General features: G+C 34.0%; 1 protein-coding gene and 1 pseudogene across 14 annotated transcripts in view; one reads left to right on the top strand and one right to left on the bottom strand.

Moving 5' to 3' along the window:
• Positions 1-23,343, bottom strand: part of RALYL (RALY RNA binding protein like) — a 698,583-nt gene that overhangs the window by 543,797 nt on the left and 131,443 nt on the right. The window lies entirely within an intron of this gene.
• On the top strand, positions 12,770-12,892 carry LOC111728088 (annotated as a pseudogene).

A 23,343-nucleotide genomic window follows, 5' to 3' on the forward strand; every position in this document is an offset into this window, starting at 1 on the left:
AAAAAAAAAAAAAAACAATTGCATGCTCATATGAACAATAAAACACAAATATAGTCTAGTATAGGACTAGAGGGAGGAGGGAGGGAATGGAGGGACGGGGGAGGACGATTGGCCGAAGGAGGGAGGGCATGAGGTGGGATCTCACCTAATGTGCACGTTGTGAGGGTGGATAACATGCCCCCAGGTGAGGAACTTTATCCTGGAAATGGGAACAATGTAACCTAAAATTTTGTACCCTGATATTAATTTGAAATTAAGAAAAAAAGAAAAGGAAAAGGAAAAAAAAAGAGAAACTAGCCAGGCATTGTGACAGATTCCTGTAGTCCCAGATACTCGGGAGGCTGGGGAAGAGGATCTCTTGGGCTCAGAAGTATAAGGTTGTGGTGAGCTACTGAGCTATGATGCCATGGCACTCTACCCAGGGAGACAGAGTGAGACTGTGTCTCAAAAAAATTAAAAAATAATAAAAATTAAAATAAAATAAGCACAGGGAAGCTAGGGAACAGAAAACAACCTGACCTCACCCCGCTCTCTGTTTCCCCTGATAGACATCAGTTCAAAGCAGGCCTGAGCGGGATTAGAGGACAAGGTTTAGTTCAGGAGAGGTTTGGAAATTTGGCTTTACACAGGACTAGACTAGTGATTGTTCTAATGGAACAAACAAAATGTCAAATATTTTAGAATTTATTCTTTATAATGCCTACAATGTAAAAGTCCAAGAAGATAAATAAAAGCTGAAGACATTGCCAAGATTAAGGTACATAAAGAGACACGATAACTAAATTCAATGCATGATCCTGGATTGGATTCTGGGTCGGGATCAAAAAGAAAAATCTATAAAGAATATTGAAGGGAAATTAATAAAATTTATATATGGACTGTTACTAAATTTCTTCATTTTCATATGTTTTAATTATACATAATTTAATATTAAATTTTAAATTAAAAATTTAAGTAAAAATTAAGATTTCAATTTAATATGTAATCATTTAATCAAATATAAATTGTAAAATTATATTTACAATTCAATAGTTATTCTTAGGAAGTGTTCTTCTTAGGAAATGCATAGCAAAGCATTTATGTGTAAAATAACATGTTTATAACTTCTTAATTTAAAAAAATTATTATACCAACTTTATACCTGCCAATGTTTTCTTTTCTTGATGATCAAATATATAAATGATACTAAAAGTACTAAAATCTATTTTTTTTAAAGCTAAAATATGAACTCCTTAGAGCTAGCCCCCCAGTCCAATTCTAAAAAACAAAAATTTACTTTTGAGCATACTCTAGAGCAGCAATTCTCAACCTGTGGGTTGCGACCCTTTCACAGGATCGCCTAAGACCATCCTGAATATTAGATATTTACATTACGATTCATAATAGTAGCAAAATTACAGTTATGAAGTAGCAATGAAAATAATTTTATGGTTGGGGGTCACCACAACATGAGGAGCCGTATTAAAGGGTCGTGGCATTAGGAAGGGTGCGAACCACTGCCCTAGAGAATAAATATCTATATCTAGAAATAGGCAACCATTGACTTTTCCAAAGACAGGAATCAGTCTCCAACTGCCACTGTTTGACTCCATCATAGAAATCCAGTTCCTCAGATCTAAGCTGGGCCATGTCACAACTTCTAAAAATGGAGGAGTCACCAGACTTTTCAAATCAAATCACCAGTATTACAGGGGTGATCATGGTTGGCACTGCCAGATAAAGAGGATAAGGAAAATTCATTTGGAGTTGTTAAGGAACTGGGAGTGGCTAACAAGAGATCATTTCCAAGTAAAAGTCTAAAGTCACAAAACATTTATCTGGGTCTCACCTAATATTTTTTCATTTTAATTATTATGAATATACATGTATTAGTTTCCCTAACAGACTGAGAACCTTCCAAGGATAGACTCCATTTTTAATTCATCTGAATTGTGTTTATAGTGCCTAACACAGGGTGTTTTATGTACAAGAAGACCACTCGTATTAAAGGACACCTACTGCATGTCCGGTTTTTTTACAGGGCACTTTCATCATTAGCTCACTAACATTCATGACAGAATGAACAAACAGTTACATCAATGTAGCACAGAAAGGCAAGAACATGCACTGGTTATTGCAAGTGTTAATTTAAAGTGAGGCTTAAGAACATTCTCCTGGCGGGAAACAAAAACAAAACCAAAATAATTAGCAGGGCATAATCAACCAGTGTAAATGGGATTGAAAGTAGATACAATACTCCTCCATAAAATATTTAAGACTATTTCTGCTTTCTTGTGTGCTTCTGGAAATTCTGTTCCTTAGCTGAGGAATGTACTAAAGTCGGCTTTCCTATCTAAATGGCTTAAAATAATAGGACTGCTTTTATATATTTTTAGGGAAATCACCCAGGGACTTCTCTAAGATTTAATTGTCTAGGTTCACTTCTGGATCTTAGTTTAGTTTTCAGGTCACCTCTCCTCCAGCTCTTTTTCTCTTAATCCAAAGAATGGTCTCTAGGGACTCATCTTTGCTGCCATTATCTGGGCATACTTCCATTAGTCTTTCTTTGCTCCTGGATCCTCTTCTAAAGGTCACTACAAAGACAGACACCTGCAGCCAGCAATAAAAGGGAAATAGGATTTTAAAAATAATAAAAATGGGAGACATTAAAATTGGGAGAGTATTGAAAACCTAAAATATTATTATTAATGATCTTCACAGAATATAAATGGAGATATTTAGATATTTAGCTTATTTCTTCACTGTTTGGTTACTTGTTTTCCTTTTGATTGTCTTGTAATAGGATCCAACCTTTCATAATTCTTCTGTTTCCATTTCTCATGCTGCTAAGACATCTCCTTTCCCCTTCTGCTTTGTCTTCTGTCTTTTGAGTAAGATTCTATTTATATACACATATACATGTATACAGAGGTATACATACACATATGTGTATTTATATGTGTGTATGTGTGTGTATAATAAAACCATGAACAACTGGAGATTGAACTATGTATAATTCTTTCATTTCCTTTTCCCAAGCTGTGGCTTTTCCTTATCTTTCTTTCCTTCAGAATAAAACGCTGATGATACAAAACAAGCAAACGAAATAAAAAAGTATGACATAGGCAACCAGACCAATAAGGATCAACGAAGAGTCAGATAACAATTTAGATCAATATGTTTTAGACACAAAAGGCAGGGTCATTTTCTTGCAGGGAAAAAAAAAACATTATTTTTGAAAGCCACCTTGCCCCTACCACTAAGAGGAAGTTGAAATCTTATAGGATGTAGAAGGCATATAAATTACAAAAAGTACACTTAAGAACCCCCCAAATTACAGGGGTACAAGTGAATCTTTCTAAGAGTAGAATGTGAACATTTTAAAACAATAACTGAGAAAATGACATGAAGGCTGTGTTGACCAGTTTGATGGAAGTATTTCGGATTGTATGTGAAAGCCCCGCTCTGTACCCCAGAAGTGCATTGATGTACACAGTTACCATTCCCTAAAAAAAAAAAAAAAAACAAATTTCCGCATGACAGGCCTTTTAAATATTGGGTCAAGTAGCTTCAACTATTTTAACATTTCCATAACATAAACATATAACTTCACAGGATACAAATAATATATGTCTATTTACTATAATACATGGTATAGATTGAAGGAATTATTATGATTTGCATAACTATAATATTGACTCTGAACCATCAAGAAGAGATGGAAGGTATGTGTTTGATTACAAAATATTATGTTTAACAAGTCAGGATGTGTTTAATGCATTTTAGAATTTATTTAAACTCTACATTTTTATGAGAAAATGAGACAATTATATAAAAACTAACATTATTTATGCACTGTGTAGTCACAAATAGATTTACTATTTACTAAAGATTTTTTGGAAAAGTTAATTTTTACTAGCTCTTCAGATAAGATTTTCTTATTCAATAATCCTTCCTTCATCTCAACAGCGGACTCTGGCTATACTTGTAAGTACAGTATTAAATAAACTTTATGGATGCATAATAAATAACAAACTTTTATGAGATTTCTGAAGGTAGTTTCAAGTCCAGAGCCTACATTTGCCCTAACATAGTAGTTAATGTAAATGGTAACATTGGTTTTATTGGATCCAAATGATAAGAGGATTATTATAGAAATTTGACACAATGGGTCCTGTGTTGCACATATTAGGATTGTTCAAAGTAAGATGAATATTATTTTTTTCTGCCACTCAGATATGCATGTCCTTTGGCTATTGCCTCAATAGTAAAAACACAAAGAGATGTCAAAAATGCAGAAATCTTTAAAGTACAATAATCAATACTGTGGTCACTAGTTGCTCCCATCAGTCCTAATAGACTACTGATATAAACTCAGATTTTGTGGAGATGTTTGGTGAGCCTGAATATGATTCTTAGCAGAAAGGTATGTTATAATGTCTAATGAACCTTTCCAATCAATCGAATATTCACTATTCTTCATGCTTAGAGTAAGCAAATTAAATTCCTCAATAAAATCCAATTTAAAATATCAGTGTCTCTGCATAATTTTCAAGACAAAATTCTTTTCATCATTTATAGCTTGTAACGTCTCCATGATTCTTCTCATCAGGCTCAAGACCTAGAACTTGTCCAAACGAACATACCAGTATAGTTTTCTAGAACTTCGTGACACTCCTCAAAAATGCCACTGTTTCTATACGTTTGCTCGCGCTATTTTACTTGAGATAAATTTTGTAAATGTTACTTTCTACCCATTGAATTGATTTCAATACTAATGACTGGATCACCACCCACAGTTTGAAAAATTCTGATTCAGGGAAGAAGCGTAAGACAGAAAATTAGTCTTGGGTAGAACTCCCGGAAATCAGAAAATTAGTTACCTGGGGAGAAGGAGCCTTCAATGGCAGGTAAAATCTAAAGACAACAGAGGAAAATACATAGTATACTATGATGGAAATAAAAGGAAGAGTACTTGAAAAAGAAACCACGTTTCATTTGTACTCATCATTTACAGCAGTTGAATAATATCATCAGTCTGATGTGTCCACCTTATATTTTGTGTGTATTTTGTTGCAAACTTCCAAAAGACAGTAACTTTGGTTGTTTCTAAATTATTCTCAGTATCAACAATGCAAGTATCTTTATGCCTTTGTTCTACTATTAGCGTACATTCCTGCATAACTACTAATGTAAGTATGCAAATATGACCCTTAAGATGCTTATAGCCCACAAAGCGACACTCCCTTCCACAAAAACTAAAAATTGTGCTCTTGTGAACAGTAGATAAGAGTGTTTATGTCTTAACGTGCCCTGGCTGCTACTGGAAATAGTACATTTTATTCCCCTTTACAATCAAATAAGTAAACAATACCCATTATGCTTTTAATGTGCATGTCTTTTATTCCAGAGAGGTTATGCATATCTTCCCATATTCATTAGCTATATATACCCACATTGTAAACTGAATGGCCACCTTTTTGTTTATTTTAAATTGAGATGTACATTTTAATTTATGATTTTGTGAGTTCTTTACATAGTTGTGATAATGTCCCTTTTTTTGTCTTTCATTTTTAACTATGAAGTTGTGCTTTAAATATAAGTCTTGAAGGGGTTTCCTCAATGTATTTGTTAATAAAGCAGGGTTCCTTTGAAAACAGACTTTAGGCCTCTATCTAAAGGCATCAGACTAGCCTATATCTTCAATATGCAAAATAAAAAGTAGTTGTAGAGTGTGGTTGTCATTTAAAACCAACGGAATTGATGGGAAATTGAAGTATAGTGAGGAATGTCAGAGTTCTGAGAAGATCTGCTTATTTAAGAACAGGTCACAGTGCTTTATGTTTCATTAATAAAAGAGCAAATAACCTTATTTACAACAAATGAAATTGGAAAAATTACACAAGTAAAAATAAAGCTTAAAAGACTCTACAATAAATAATGGTGATATGTGAAATAAACATAAGTGCAAGGGTTTATGGCATAAGGCATTACCTTTCAAGTACATATTAACCATGGTAAGACTTTTTCTATTCCTGCAAATATCACACTCCAAAGTGATTGCTGTTGACATGTGAAATTAAAACTAAAAAGGACAAAGGTAAGGCAGTAGGCAGTAATTATTTGAAGTATAATGTCTGTCAGATTAATGTAGACTTAATGAATGATGTTCATTGTGTATTAATACCATATGACAACTTCATAAAGAGCTCTTAAAAAGCTTCAAGTTTAAGGAAACCTAGGGTGACTAGGTCTTGAAAAGAAGTCATTGTGAAAACCGACAAATTTCTCCATCTAGACAGGGTGACCTAACACAGATGTTCTCTGTGGTGGTTCTGTGGTCGTCATGACCCAGACTGCCTTACTGTAACAGTTCCTATTGTGTTGGTGTGACAGGGAACATAGCCAAATAATTCCCAATAATTAATGTGGCTGTGCTAAGTTCTAAATAAAAGACAACCTCCAGAAGTAATTAAAATAGCAACCAAAGCTCATCCATGCATTCAGGGTAAAACTTCGCTCTTCCTTTCCTTTCTCAAGCAAATTCTTTAATACCTATGTGGCAAACTCTTAATTCCTTCTTGGTTTGCTTTCTCCACTGACGGTAAACAAACTATTTATACTTCATGTTCTTATTCTTTTGTATTCTAATCTCTAAACATGGTCTATGTTAAATATAAAGCAAAAACAAAGCAAAACCAAAAAAGCGTTTTACCAAGATTTTCAAAAATAAATGAAATTGTTACTACACACGTTCTCAGCTTTCACTACTAAATTTCTACTGCTTTAAAGCTTCCAAAGGTTCCAAAGAGCAATCACTGAGGTGACAGGAGCATGGCAGTGGTTTTTTTTTTTTTTTAAAGAGACAGAGTCTCACTTTGTCATGCTTGGTAGAGTGCTATGACATCATAGCTCACAGCAACCTCCAGCTCTTGGGCTTAGGCGTCTCTTGCCTCAGCCTCCCGAGTAGCTGAGACTACAGGTGCCCGCCACGATGCCTGGCTATTTTTTTGTTACAGTTTGGCTGGGGCCAGGTTTGAACCCTCCACCCTCGGTATATGGAGCTGGTGCTCCACTCTCTGAGCCACAGGCACCACCCCATGGCAGGCGTTTTCTGTGAAGGGCCAGAAAGAAAATATGTTGAGCCCTGTGGCCCACAGTCTCTGGTACAATCACTCAACTCTGCTTTGAAGCAGGAAAACAGCCATGGATACATAGGGTGAACAAATGGATGTAAACAGGTTCCTAACAAATATTTATGAAACAGATAACAGCTTGGATTTGGCCCTGGGGCTCTAGTCTGCAGACTCCGGTCTCTAAGATGAAATCAAACATCCATGGCCCTTCACATCACATTAGAAGCTGCTTTTGTAGGCCCCTCTCCTACCCCATTCCCTCTGCAAACTCTCCTTGCTGCTGCAGGTGACTTGTCCCTGTTCTCTAGATTGTGCTGTTGCATGGTATAGCCTATTCTCATGGTATATCTGACTACCTAGAATATCTTCCCTTATTCTCCAACTGGAAAATTCCTAATTAAACTCAAAATCATTTACAAATGCCCAGTCTCCTCTGAAATGTTTTCCAGTCCCCTCCCCATCCCGTCCCATTCCTGAGGTCTCACTGCACTATGCTCCTACACTTTACTACTCACTATCACAACGAATTGCTTATAATATTCCAAGTAAAGACCACATTCCACTCATTTTCATTTCCTCTGCATCCAGCATATGGTGGGATGTAAACAAAGTCTTCTTGAAATATGACTGTGGAAATCTCACCTTGGTCCTTAGTCATGGTGCTTCTTATCTTAAGTCAAGCACATGCGTGTCTAAAATAAAGACTCTATTTAGAGCTTACCTTGCAGATAAATTCTGTCAAAGGAGATCAGGATAGAAGCAATATAGAAAAATTCTGACTAGTGTCCTTAAAAGGACATACATTTTTATATGAAGTTGTCTTTTTAAACCATTTTAATTTTTGTATCTGTCATATATGTTCATTTTTGCCTTAATTATGTAAAAATATACTTAATAGAGTTGTAATCAATGTATTTAATGCCAATGTTTCATCTTAACATAAGTTGCTACAGGAATATAAAAATGTTTATTTATTGGGCTAGGCTAGTATAATGTCATATAAAATATTTCCTGTCACTCTAAGATTATTTGAAAATAAAAATACCTGACATATTTGAGGAATAACTAAATAAATAATATTTAAACCTTCTACCTATTATACAGAATACATCAATTAAGAAGAGTTAAGCTGCTAAGTAAGAGTAAAGAGAAGACACTCTAATTTTATCTCCTAGGATAGGAATGAACAGTCCAATTAGGACAGTAAGTGGCCATTAGTAGAGAAGCAATCAAGAAAGGCTGGAATCTGAAACAGCTTAAAATGAACCATAAGAGACATATTATCTAAAACAGCATACTACATATTAGAGTTATAAATAAGTAGAATTTTCATTAAATTCCTGGCAAGTTAATTCATATATATAATACATGGCACTATAATGTATGCAATCATATATGAATATTAAATTGTTAATATCAAATAAATCTAATAGCTTGGAATAAGTGTTTCTACTTATTTTTTTTTAAATAAATAAACAGCACAGCTCTTTTTACTTTGTGGATTTTTCTCAGAAAGACACCAAAAAAAAGTTACCTGCTACCCACATAGAATTGTTTTAAGAATGTGGCATTTTTGAAGGCCAAGAGGCAGGTCATCCTAGGTAATAACTGGGAAGTTATATCCTAGTTCTCAACCTAGAGGCTGAAGATAATTTATCGACCTCTATTGCCAGGTTATCGTCATCTCTAACCAAGCAATAGAGACAAATAAAGAAGAACCTACAGAGGGCTCAAATTCAGGTTCAGACCCATCAACTATCAGTTCAGTGTTTATCAGATGTCAAGAAAGTAGAGAGGTGGTCTCTGTGTACCTGTGAGACTGTCAACTCAGGGGTAGACTTCTGAGTGATGACACATTCCAAGACTGGGCATTGCCACTGGGTGGCTGAAATGGAAGAAGGTCAAAAGCCAGTTGAGAATATCAGAGAATGCTAGAATATTTCTTGAGTCATAAAAGTGATTTTTGTAGTCACTGCAAAGATTGTCAGAGGAGTGTAGTTACTAAATTTATCAAGAAAAAGGTACATCTAAAATTCAGTGGATGAAATTGAATAGGATATCAAGACTATAGTATCGAGAATGGCCTGGTGATTGAAAGAAGATATACTGCCTGATTATAATGAAATTTTGCGGCAGTATCCAAGGGCAAGTTGTGAGGAGCCCTCTGCCCGTAACACTGAATCCATAAAAGTAGACTCAGTGACCTGTGCTGAAAAGTTCCACATAACTGTGGACATGGGAGTCATTAAGGGAAATAGAACTCCTTTGCTACTAGTGCCACAATCTTTTTAGCACAAAGAGAAAGATTATTTAAAGGCTGGGCACAGATGAAGTATGTATACAGTCTGATTCAAGCTTCGAGATTTAAGAACACCCAAATAAATGACAGTATAGGATACAACAATAACAAAAGCTTTTGCATGATGTATTTCAGGATATTTAATCATGGGTTATGCAGGAGGCATGTGTTAGTAGCAGAATTATGAATTTAGCATGTTCATAATCCAACTAGGAGGGACAGTGGCTGAAAACCTGATTCCCAAATGAGAAATTTTACAGAAGTTCTTACCCTTACAGATCTGTGAGAGCAAAGATAAATACTTCTATAATAGTAATATTCAATAATGTAAAAACAAAAGCATCACACCAGTAACCAGAAAATAAAACCTAAAAATGTTTATCAAAATATCACTATTAACTGAAAAAATAGAGACTTGAAATAGTTCAAGAGAAATATAATATTTATCATGAAACACCATTGAATGGGTTATCAAATTCTGAGAATTTTATTATGTTAAGGCATTCTCCTAAAGAATTTGATAAGGTTGGTTCTAAATAAGGGAACCGAAGTACAAAATGGTTTAGACAGGTCAATAGTCAATGGCTTTAAACTACATTGTAACTCGAAATTCATTTTATTTGAAGTATAATCTGTCAATCACAAAAAGGAAGGACGAAAGGAAGGGAGGGAGGGGAGGGAGGCTATGGTATTAAAGCACTCTGTTCATTGAACAGTAAAATAGTCAAGATATTTAATAGTTAAATAACCAGTTTACTTAGTTAAACATCTCAAACTACTAATCTAATAATCCTAAATTGATGAGAGAAATAAAGAGATCTTTTAATTTGTTAGAATACGTGTATATCCGAGGAAGCATCATTATTCACAACCCACCTATTATCATAAACACACATGTATTCATACCACCAAATTCACCGCAGCACAGTTCTACTGTTTCAACTACGCCATTAACTTTATTACATGATCCAACAATATAACACAAGAAATTCAAAAAGAAAATATTTAAAAGGATAATTACATAACTACTGTAGTGACATCTGAATATACTTTAACATATTCTAGCATTCCAACCCTGTGATTATGAGATAAATCCAGCACTGAGTCATACTGTAGCACGCATCTGTTGTGAGATGGCATGTTTAAAATTTTAACTGACAAAACACTTGTTTGATAATGAATGACAGATATCAGCATCCAAGAGACAACTCCTTTCATGGTAAGACTCTGGAGTTTAGTACACTGGTCATATAGGCAATGCATAATTTTCCTCATTTGGTTGATTGGAAATTAATTGATTTAGGACTACAATTCAATCTAATCACATCTATTAATGTCTTTTTTTACCAGTTTATCATCGTATGTTAAGTTGCACAGAGAAAAACAGACTTTTTCACCCTAAGTGGCCACCTCTATGCCAAGAAACAGATGGACTTTTGTCCGTTAAGGCACATAGACAGAGGTCAAAGGAAAGTATTATTCAAAATACCAAAGTCACTATTTTTTTTTATAATAACTTAGATAATCTAAAGCTTTCTAACAAACTATTTTTAAATTTAAAGAAATGAGAAACTGGAAATGCTTTTTATAGCTAGCTTGTTTACTTTAGACTAAATTTATGACACACTGGAGTTACATTATTTATGTGTTATATGAACACCGGGCTGCATTCCTTTGTATAAAATATATTTAATTTTGTATGCAATATATGTATAATATATTTATGAGCTTTTCCTAAATCTTGAGGCATGTTCTACTATTTAAAATAATTATTTAGGGTTACAATTCATCTACCATTTATTAAAACAACTTCTATTTATGGAGCCCTAAGATGGAGAAAACAAAGATGAATAAGTTACAGTTCTTGCCCTTAAGAAGCATGCAATGCATCTCTGTAGCTTTGCTCTGAGAAGCAGTACTGCACAATGCATGTTGGGGGAAGAGGCTATCTGATTTTAACAATTTTCTCCTCTACCTTGCTTCTGTCCCAGTTCTGGTTCCACTACCAAGAATAATATATACTTATATTTGCAGACAAAATCAACGTTCTTATTATACTAGCCTTTTCACATACTTTAGATAGTAGGAAGTGATAGAAGTGGTGTACTCTTGATAGAAGAATGCTAGCAGCACTAAACTAATCCGTGGAGGAAAACAAGAGTTATAGCAAATGGGTGGAAGATGAGAGCCAAGCGGATTGACTAGAGGGATGGAACCTGCAGACCGATGAGGAAAAGGACCTAAAGAAACTTGAAATACATTATCAGGCATTTCTCACCCTCAAAACTCCTACTGATGAATGAATGTATTTCTAGATTGTAGCCATCTAAACCCCGCATCACAAAAGATAGCCTTTCTATCATATTTACAGAGTCAACAAAGTAAAGTCTTAGCAAAAGTCAGATCGGGCATTAAATGAGGGCTCTATCACTTAGAAATTACTGAATCTCTTTGAGTCTCAGTTTCCTCATCTGCAAGTGATGATAAAAACCTAGATCAGCATGTGTAATCATTAAGTGAGATAATGTATGTAATGTGTTTGGTATAGAATCTGCATATGTACAGTAAAAAATGTGATAAAGGGTAGCTATTTTTTTTTGTTTTCTCTGTTTCTAGCCTTCCATTTTCTCTAATTTTTATTCCTGCCTGTACTATTGCTAGATGAATTTCCTCTATGAATTTTTTCCCTTTCTACATTTTTCTCTTACAATTTTTGGGATCAGAACATGATCTATCTTCGTGAAGGTTTCATGTAAGCTTCAGAAGAGTATGTACTCTGCTGTTGCTTTATAGATTATTCCATAAAGATAAATTAGATGAAGTTGATTAATACTGCTATTCAGGTCAAATATACCCCAACTGCCTATTTTGTCTGCTTGATCTATCAGTTATTGAAAGAGAAGTTTTAAAGACTCCAACTATAAACGTGACTATGCCTATGTCTCCTTTCAGTTCCATCTGTTTTTTGAGGTCATTTATTTCGATGCTCTGTTGTTAGGTCCATGAATGTTTAGGATTGCTATGTATTCTTGGAAAATTAATCCTTTTATCATTGAGCAGTGACTCTCTTTATTCTTGATAATTTCCTTGTCTGATGTCTGCTTTGTCTGAAATGATAATAGCTGCTTCAGCTTTCTTTTGAGCACGGCATATTTTTCTCCATTCCTTTACTTTTAGGTCCGTGTCTTGAAGCCCTTTCAGCTATAAATCACTGTTATTATATTAGAGCTGTGTTGCTATAGGTGGTAAGATGTGGGAAAGGGGGAGGCATCCATTATCTTTGGATTAAATCTCAGTCTTTCAGTGACCTATGTCCCTGGTTGTGACCTATGTCCCTGGTTGTGATCTTCTGTGCATCGCTTCTTGGCCTTTTGGCTAAGATCTAGTGTACTTTCTGTTCTTATCAGTTTAATATCTGATACATCCTCTATGCAAGCATTCCTTGTAGTAGAATACTATATTTTCCCAAGTACTCCAAAAGTACAAAAATGCTATAGGGGGGCTTTAGTGAAAGAAGTCCCCTTCCCAGATAGGATACTGCTTTGGTAAGTTCTTTCCCCTGAACAGCAGATCTCTCTTGTGGAAAATCCTCTGGATATATTTCCCAATAATTACTCTTTCCCTCCCCCTTCTAGAATCATGAGAGCATCTTTCCCCAGGAGGCAAAACTTATACAACTATGACAGCATTCCCACCAAGTCTGTCGCCCCATGGAGTTGCTCACTTTCATCCTGGTCCACAGGCTCCACCAATACATCAAAATTAGTTTTCAATTGTCTCTACCAGTTTATGGCTCCAGGGGCTGGTGGTGCAGGTAAGCAGATCTTCAATGTGCCTCTCCAGCTTAGCTTGTCTCTCCAGATTTCACCATAGCAGTCTGCCCTAAGACTCATCTGTCACTGATGCATTATTGTAGGGGCAGGAGTTATGACCTTCAAGTTCTTTATATGTTGAAGCTAAAATTACAAATCCCATTCTTGCTTTTTAAATTCTTTCCTTTTCTTCATTTTCTTACCATCTATTCTCTTCCTCTCTTCTTTCTATTGCTATACCAAGAAAAAGCTTTTCATCACCACACAGATGATACTTTCCTGACCAATGACTTTTCCTAAGTTAGATATTTTAAAACGTAAAAATTAAAGGTTGAAGAATGCGGTAATTGTAAGTCATTAATTTCAATAAAGAATTACTTTCATGATAAGACATCAGTTTTGTTTTTGTTTTTGTTTTTGTTTTCTCCTAGAAGTTTCTAAGTTAGCCAATAATTACAGGCATTGTGAAAACTTTCTAATTATCTTAGCTGGAACTATGAGGAATCTAAAATTATGTTTTAGATTTCTAGCTTTAGTTTATTTTTACCAACCAGAAACATTAATGGAGTACCCAGAAAGGCAATGAAGAACAGAAGCATCTATACCTACAAATATGAACAGACTTACTATTCTGTGATCCATAGCATATATTTGCTTAATGAATATATGCTTAATGAATGAATAAATTACTCCATTTCATACTAACTTCAAAAACAACTACAGCTATCAATTAAATTTTATATCTTTTATGTTTGCATTTAATTGTCATATAGCCAACATGTAATACATATATTTATGTAAATCTATAATTATATATGGAGTGTAACCCTTTATGGCCAATAATGAGAAGTCACACTGGGGGCCATATCAGGTAACTAGGATGGGTGTTGTGAGACAGTTATTTGTTTACTGCCTAAAAACTTCCTCACAGATATTGCCATGTGAGCTGGTGCATTATTGTGATTCAAGAGCTGTGAGTTGTCGGCTAAGATTTTCAGTCAAGATTTCCATTTCCCTCTTGAAGTTTACTTGGTCTTCTATGTTTCTCACAGTCAACTGACAATTTTGATACACAATTTGATTAATTTTTGCAATGTTTTCATCAGTTCTCGCTGTTCTGCTAACTACTGGCCACCCTGACCTCTCTTCACCAGTGACACTTTCTCTGAAAAACATTCAATCCATTGACGCACTACCAGTTTTGTTGATGGCATAGTCCCCATAAATGTGAACTAACATGTCCCTGATTTCACTTCCTCTCTTGCCAAGTTTAACAAGAAATTTACAAATGTTTGCTCATCGCTCTAATTCAATCTCCAACATTCTCACGACAGCACACAAAACATGCAGCAATGATGGAGACCTCTCATCAAAACACTGGTATACACTGACACAAACACAGCTGTAACATCCTGATATACCAAGAAAATGAAACCTTATCAAGTTATTTGTACAATACTGTCCATGTAAACCATAGTGGCAAGTATGCAAACTTACTTGTCACACTTGGGTATATTGGAAGAGGATTTATCTTCCTTCTGTGTTCTTAGTTCTATTTATATTGAAAATAGAGTAATTCTGACATTTATTCATAACACTGATAATGTTTTAAGTCAGATGGGAAATATTTCTTAATATTTTTTGATGGTACTCTGTATTCATAATGAATACAGACAGTAGTTTTTCCAAAAAGTGTTTGACCTTTTTCTAAAGGGTCAGATTTTTCCATCATTTGAAAGTAGATCCAATGCATTATTAAAAAGAATCTAGCTGGGGCTGGGTGCAGTGGCTCATGCCTGTAATCCTAGCACAGGTCAAGATGGATGGACTGCTTGAGCTCACAGGTTTGAGACCAGCTTGATCCAGAGCCAGACCCTGTCTCTACTAAAAAAAAAAAAATACAAAAAATTGAGGCAAGAGGACTGCCTGAACCCAAGAGTCAGAGGTTGCTGTGAGCTATGATGTTGCCGTGGCACTCTACCCAGAGTGACATCTTGAGACTCTGACAAAAATAAAAAAAGAGAGAGAATCTAGCTGGGCGCAATGGCTCATACCTATAATCCCAGCACTCTGGAAGGCCAAGGCGGACAGACTGCCTGAGCTCACAAGTTCTGGACCAGCCTAAGCTAGAGCAGGACCCCACCACTAAAAGTAGTCAAGCTCGTGTAGGGCACCCCTGTAATCCTAGCTACTTGGGAGACTGAGGCAAGAGAATCACTTGAGCCCAAGAGACTTAGGTTGCTGTATGCTATGAGGCCATGGCACTAGACTGAGGGTGATAAAGTAAAACTCTATTTTAAACAAACAAACAAAAAATCTAAATTGCATTTACATTGTAAATAACTAAATATATATTCATATATGTAAATCTACATATACATATAGAAAGAGAGAGGCCAGGAAGCAAATGGAAAATCGAATGCATAGACAGATGTCAGGTTCAGGACCCCCATTGAAGGTCTGCCTATACTTCATATTACTCTATGGAAGACAGTACAGAAAAAGTTAGTATTACATATTTCATGACAACCCGAATCAAAATAGGGTAAATCTGAATCGGATATCAGCTATTCTGACTTTGACAGATGTGTGTGCTTTACTATAAAATTACTGCTACTACAGAAATTTAGAATTCCAACTATATACACTGTAATTCAAATGTGAAAAAATAATTTACTCAGCTCTATGTTTTAAAATGAAAGATATTTTATTTAAGGAGTTATGTACACTGACACCATTTATGTATTTTAAGTATAATGTGTGAGTCTTACACATACATCTATATAAAAATAAATCATAGAAAAAGAGAACAGAACTAGTTATATACTTGAATCCCATTTTGTACAAATTACCTTAGATAATTTGTGTCTTTTGAAAAAAAGTTCTTTTATGACTAACACAGTTCGAAAAATACATTTTCCTTGAAAGTAAAATCGGAACATGTTCTCATATATTGAAGTGATAAAATGATGACAAAAGTGTGTTTCTTAACCTCAAATAGCTTCATCTTTTCTGAGTCTCTTCTGTGCACCATTAACTCAAACTATTAACAAAAGCGTTACTTTCATTTGCCAAATACTTGGACTTCCTAAAAGACCCATCTTCTGGCTATGATTAAAGAAGTGAAAAGTTAAAAAGCAGACCAGCAAGACACTTTTGAGTTGGTATCTGCAACAAACTTAAGAAAGCCCTCCTCTGTCTTGCTGTCACAAAAGAAGCACCATTCCTTGTTTTCAACGGGTCATGAAACTGGTCAGCTATTCACAACATAAATGTAATTTAGATTCTTTTTAAGAGATGTACTGGAACTACTTTCAAACCAAGAAAAAATCTGACCCTTTAGAAAAGTCAAAGATTTCTTAGAAAAACTACCATCTATTTTCAGCAGGAAGATAGAGTACCATTAAAAAATATTAAGAAATATTTCCCGACTGACTTAAAACAGTCTCAGCATTATGAATAAATGCAGTAATTCTGCCATTTTTAATATAAATGGAACCAAGCTATTTAGTCTATGAACATAGGATGAAGAGGAATCCCCTTGAAGATTCTCATTATGTTTCAGTTCCTGATGCCATTGTATATCCTCCCGAGACTCAGTCACCTTGGTAGGCCATATGTATGTTTCAAATTTATTTAGGACAATAACTCCTGGTTGAGTGTCAATGCAAAAATTATGTTAATCACTCAGATCCACCTGATGCTATTAATGTCCATTCCTGGGCAAAGCAGTGCATGTGTATCAAACCCAACATGTACTAACATTCCATTTCCTACAAATAGAGCCTGTAATATTATCTTTCCTTGCATTAATTTTAAATATTTTACAGGTAATGATTTACAGGTAAATATCCCTGTGAGTTTTCCTATGTTGTACATATTATGCTGGCAAAGATAGTATTCTTCCTATTTTCCACTCTGTTCTCATCACCCCACTATTGCCATTTAATTGATAAATATTTGAGACTTTCCTATCTGTTTATCACTGCACTAGACAGTAAGGTTTTTTTTTAATTTCTTATAGCATAACTATGTACGTTAATGCAATCATGGGGTACAGTGTGCTTTTTTCATATACATTTTGAAATACTCTCATCAAACTGGTTCTCTTAGTCATTAAGTTAAGACATTCATACTCTGCTTTTAGAAAGACTCACTTGTACCCTTGTAAGATAAACCATATAGGTGACCCTGCCAATGACAGTAAGGTTTTAATCAACTAATAAATTTGCTTGGTCTTCCTGACTAAATGCTCAATAACGAGAAGGGAAAAGAAAATTAAAGAAGCATCAAAAATACTATCGTTTTACTTATACATGTTAGAAATGCTACCAGAAAGGAACATATAATTTGCCGTAGTTGTGAAATTAGTGAAAATTCTAAGAGGATGTGATGAATTTTACGAGTTGAAAGCTGAATAGGAAAAGAGGAGCAAGCAGAGAAAATAGAATGTGGAAATGTCCAGACATATGATTATAAAAGAGAAAGAAAAGTGAAAGAAAACTACTATGGCTAGAGAGTTCAGAGGATTAAGGACAGAGGCTGATATGCTATAGATGCAGATGAAACTAATATGAAACTCATCCTAATAGCAATAGAAAAGATATTTCAGGGCACTGATGGCAGACAAATTGTAAAGCAGGGCCTAGCTTCACTGGCATGCAGCCCATCCAGTTTCACAGGTTTCTGCTGTTGCTGTATTGAAGTTCTTAATTTTTTGAACAAAAAGCCGTGCATCTATGTTATGCACTAAGCTCCGCAAATGAGTCAGTCCCATTGTCGGGGGCTAACAGTGAGGTAGAGTAGACATGGATATTTCTGTTGCCTATAAAATAAGTAATGACAATAGACTAAGATGAAAAAGGATAATAATGATAAATTAAGGGGAAAGATGGCAAGGACTGATGATAGAAATATTTGATGATTGAAATAATAATTAATTGAAATAATAAAGAAGTAAAAGGGGAGAAAAAGGAAAATAGAAAATACTCGTTTCCATGAAACCTATAACTCTGTTATTCTAAATGTTCCTAATTAACTGCCAACACAAAAGAATCATAGCTTTGATAATGACGCTTCCCTCTTCAAAAATCTTTGATAATGAAGATGCTAGTATTTGCCTAAGCAATATCCAACCCCTCCTTTTCTCCTGGTTAGTGGAGGCCTGGTTTGTTCAGTAGAAACTTCTCTTACAACCAAGTGCTCTACTAAGTCATCAGGTAAATCCATTCCCTTCGTTATTAGTTTAGAAAACAATGCATGGCGTGTATAGCATTTTGACCAACATGCTGTGATGGGAAGTCTGAGCACTTCTGAAAAAATTCCCTCATTGCTAAAAAGGCTCATGTAGTGTCTTCTCCCCTTTTCCCGCTTAACCTTGTCACATGACCCCAGAACTGAGGCAGCCATTTTGACATCAGGAGGAAAGAAACAAGATTGGGATAACAGTAACAGGGTAACAAGATGGAATATTCTATGTTCAGATGCTGAATTATCCAATCTCTAACCATCTACTTTGGAAGTCTGAATGTGTGATTATTAAATTCCCTTTGTTAAATCCTATTATATTTAATACCCTTAAAGTCAAAGGCTGCTTTATTCATTTTTGTTTTGCCCATAGCATTGAACATAGTTTTTTTTCATTTGCTTAGCTGTTTCTTAGGTTATGAAGAATGAATTACATTTGAAGCTAAGAATTAGGTGCAACTAAAGTATCAAAAACTGGTAGTTGGGACAGGTTTCCATGTGCTTCCTCCCTGCTGTTACCACTGTATTCCTTACAACATGGATCACTATGTTTAGTGAGAAGTGAATATTTTTGCTTCTATGAATCATGAAATCTACTGTGGAGTGCATTTGAGAATACCTAATCTAATTAAATGAAGTGTTATTAAATTTTAATTAATGTGTGCTATTCAAAATTAATCAGATCCGTAACTAAAAGCATGCTTAGCAACTGATCACCAAAAAAGCAGTAGCTCTCCAGTGACTTCAAATTATGTTCTGTTTTTAAATGTTTAGTATATTATTTTTCTACTAACAGGGAAACTTTTGTCTGTGCCTATTTTTTTATTTGGTCAGAATAGAGACTGATAAAGATTCTACATGTAAAAAAGTTAGTCTTCTAAATTTCAAATTCTTGACAACGGCTGAGTTTAAACACTGAACTTGTAGGTACAGAATTAAAATAAACCTCTGAATATGATGAAATTAAAAAAATAGACCTGCCGGGAAAACAACTAAAGACTATTTTAACAATTTTTAAGCAAACATTAGTAAAGACATCATCCAAAATAATACATCAGTAGGATTTAATGCACATGTAACAAGAAAAAAAACACCTTATATAATTTTTATATAATATTTTATGTCAACTAATAAAACATTTTAATGTAAGTATGAGTAATGACTTAGCTGATGGAAATATAATGATTTATTTTTCTCATTTTTAAGCACACAAATACTTTCTGAGGGAAGCCTAATAAACGATTCAGAGCACATGAAAAATTGTTACAGAAGTGAACACCATCAATACTTTTTCCTGTCCTTTTCAGCCAGAATGTCTGGAAATGAAAGTAAATTACAAAGAAGGGATTTAGGCAAACTTTGGAAAAGGTGCCAAAGAGTAAATAGGTTAGCTTAGCCAAAGAAGTTATTATTCTTATTTCTGGGAAATCAGAGTAAAGACGGCTTTGTCAAATTCAAATAGATATATCAGCTTTAAGGACATTGCAAATATATGATTATCTGACTCTAAATTAGTAAGTGGAAGACACAAGTCCCTGAAGCAAAAATAGTAATTTTACAAAGTATTAGAATCTTTGTTTCAGTCCAGTCATAGAACTAAATAGCATCAGTTTTAGCTTAAAGCCTCACCCTACTCCAACTTTCAATTAATCATTATTATTATGAAAACCCATAATTTGTATTAAAGTTAAAAATTCAAGATGTTCAGTACCATTTTAATATTTGTGTCCTTGAGTTAGTAAAATTTTGCCAAGTGGTATGATAGTAGAATGTCAATTTCTTGCTCAAATTAGGTATTTTAAATTGGCTGTGTATTAGGTAGCTAATTGATCTTCCACTGCTCTTGGGTTATACTCCTTTGTAATGCTGCTACAAAAACCCATTGTACATTAATATATATATATTCTGTTTAACTGGCTTATATTCAGAAGAAATTTGGCAGTTTATGCAACCAATTTTGATTGATGGATAGATTCCTATGGAATTAAAAATCTTTGCCTGGCTCAAAATTCAGAAAGTACTAAAAAAAGCATTAATTGAAAGTCTCAACATGCAACTCTCCTCCAGACCTATAATTCCTCTTCCCAAAGGTTGCAAAGTTTATTAGTCTCTTGTAGTCAGGTGTGTATTTTTGTATATTCAATAAACATGCATACATACATTCTTTGCCTCCCTTTTATACAAATGATTTTAAACATTAAAATTAACATACCCTTGGCACACCATTTAATATAATAGATTATCCCCCATCAACACATAAAGACTGCCACAATCTTTTCTAAAGCTACTTGTTATTCTATAGCACGGATGAATATAAATTTTTGAACCACTGTTCTTTTATACATATGGGGAGATAGATAAATTCTTAGTTGTGCCATGTGGATAGAATTGTCATTTTTTAAACCACTGGCTGATTGAAGGACATTTAGTTTATTTCCAAGGTTTTATTATCACAAATAACATTACAAAAATTTTATCTATATCCTAGGTAAAATACTTCCGTATGAAATACTTCTATACTTTTAGGAATGTACTGTTAGAAAAATTCTGAGACACGGATAGTAATTTTAATAATAGTTGTCAAACTACTTTCCAGCTATGCAAAGGGTTCCTGCCTTTCCAAAGCTACACACCAGACGCCATATGTTATGTGTAAGAGCTGTGCATTTTCTGTAATAGTTTGGTCACATCTTTAGTCTATTTTTTCTATTAGTTTTTAAAATCTTTTCTTACCAACTTATACATAATAAAGCTCTTTTGTTTTCCTTTTCTTATGGTAATTATCTCTGCAATATTTTTAAATGCATTTACATATTATCATGTTTTAAAAAACTGGGTCTTATATTTTATACATATTAATATAGAAATTGCTTTTTAAAGTGTGATATATAAAGACATATATACAACATTTTTATGTATATATACATGTACAAACATATATTCATCTGTGTATATATAGTCATTTTATTCTAATATTTTTCTTGTTTTTATCTTTTTTCCTTTTTTATTTCTTCCAACACCATTTACTATGTAAACCATCCGATTTGAATGTTGTTTCTACTTTATACTAAATTCTTTTGTGTATTTGTTCCATTTCTGCCATTGCTGTATTGAGAATGGTCATTCCATCCCTTTCTCTAATTGTGTACATAGTACTACTCTTCTTTTTTTTAATTTTATTAAATCATAGCTGTGTACATTAATGCAGTTGGTAAGGTGTGCTGGTTTTACATACAATTTGAAATTCTTTCATCAAACTGGTTAAAATAGCTTTCATGGCACCCTCTTAGTTATGGTATTAAGACATTTATATTCTACATTTAGAAAGATTCACATGTACCCTTGTAAGATGAACCATAGGTGTGGTCCCACCAAACACCCTCCCTCTACCCATCCTCTCCTCTCCACTACCCTCCCTCTCCCCTTTCTCCATATTCTTGGGCTATAATTGGGTTATAGCTTTCCTATGAAAGCTAAAAATTAGTTTCATAGTAGGGCTGAGTACATTGGGTACTTTTTCTTCCATTCTTGAGATACTTTGCTAAGAAGAATATGTGTTACTCTTCTTGAGACTTTATTATAAATTTCAATACCTAGAAAAGCCAGTTTCCCTTTATTCCTCTTCATTTTCAGATTTTTACTTCATTTATTCTTTTTTAATCTTGAAATAATGACATCAGGTACCATAATAATCCCTGCGGTATTTTACCAGGTTCCTGCTAATTTCAGAGATGAATTTAGAGATAACCAATCCCCCTTTGAAAGAAACTTCAGTCTTCTAAGCACATATGCTAAATGTCATATATATTTGAACATTTTTAAGTTTATTTATGTATACTATTTTGATTTTATTACTAAAGCAAAAATGAGTCTTTTTCTCCATTGGATGTTTAAATATTGTTGTTTATGAATAGCAAAAGTTACTTATTTAACTTGCTAAATTATTTTGTTTATAATACCTTTTCTGTTTATTTCCTTATTTTCTCAGATAACTGATCATTATTTACAAAGATAATGATTATATGCTTGGAAAATATTTTTAATTTTACATCTATAATTTTAATGTCTTCAACTGATTTGCTATGAAATAGTAATATAGATAATGAATAATATTGTTTTAATCCTGAATTTAATAGGGCTTTTTAAAAGCTTTTTCCACCAAGCATATTAGGAGCTAATATGCAAATATATTCTTTTAAAAATAGGTTATTCATAAAGAATTAGAATATAAACATAAAGAAGATATATAATGTATGTTAATGTGTGAGTTTTATAAACAAGATTAGAATTGACCATTTCCTTCTACCTTACCCAAAATTCTATCAAATACTGTTATGACAACTCACAGATAAGGGTATTATTTCCCCCTTAAAGAAATTCTTATTTCAATTGACTATCAAAGAAACACGAATTTCTTGAAGTTCTTGTCATTTTCATCCTGTGTCTATATTATTTCACGCATCCATCTGGTTTTTTTTTTTCATTTTATTCTTTTTTTACTTCTTCCCTCCTTTCTTTTTCTTCTCAGTCTTAGTACATTCCTCCACTTTTCCTTTTCATTTTTTTACTTGATACATAGGTCACTCCTTCAGTTTTGAGACAGACTGCATTATGATCCATTTATTTACATTGTTTTGGTGTGATTACCAAAACCAAAATAATGAACTCATCACCTAGTTATCTTATTTAGGTTAAACAATATATTTTTTCTTGAAAACAAAACTAGCTTTGAGATTTTTTTTTTCATAATTTTATTTATTTATTTAGATAGAGTCTTACTCTGTCACCCTGAATAGAGTGTCATGGCATTAACATAGCTCACAGCAACCTCAGACTCATGGGCTCAAGTGATCCTCTTGCCTCAGCCTCC

The sequence above is a fragment of the Otolemur garnettii genome, unplaced genomic scaffold (genome assembly GCF_000181295.1).
Source record: "Otolemur garnettii isolate 467f Iridium unplaced genomic scaffold, OtoGar3 scaffold00004, whole genome shotgun sequence".
NCBI classification, from domain to species: domain Eukaryota; kingdom Metazoa; phylum Chordata; class Mammalia; order Primates; family Galagidae; genus Otolemur; species Otolemur garnettii.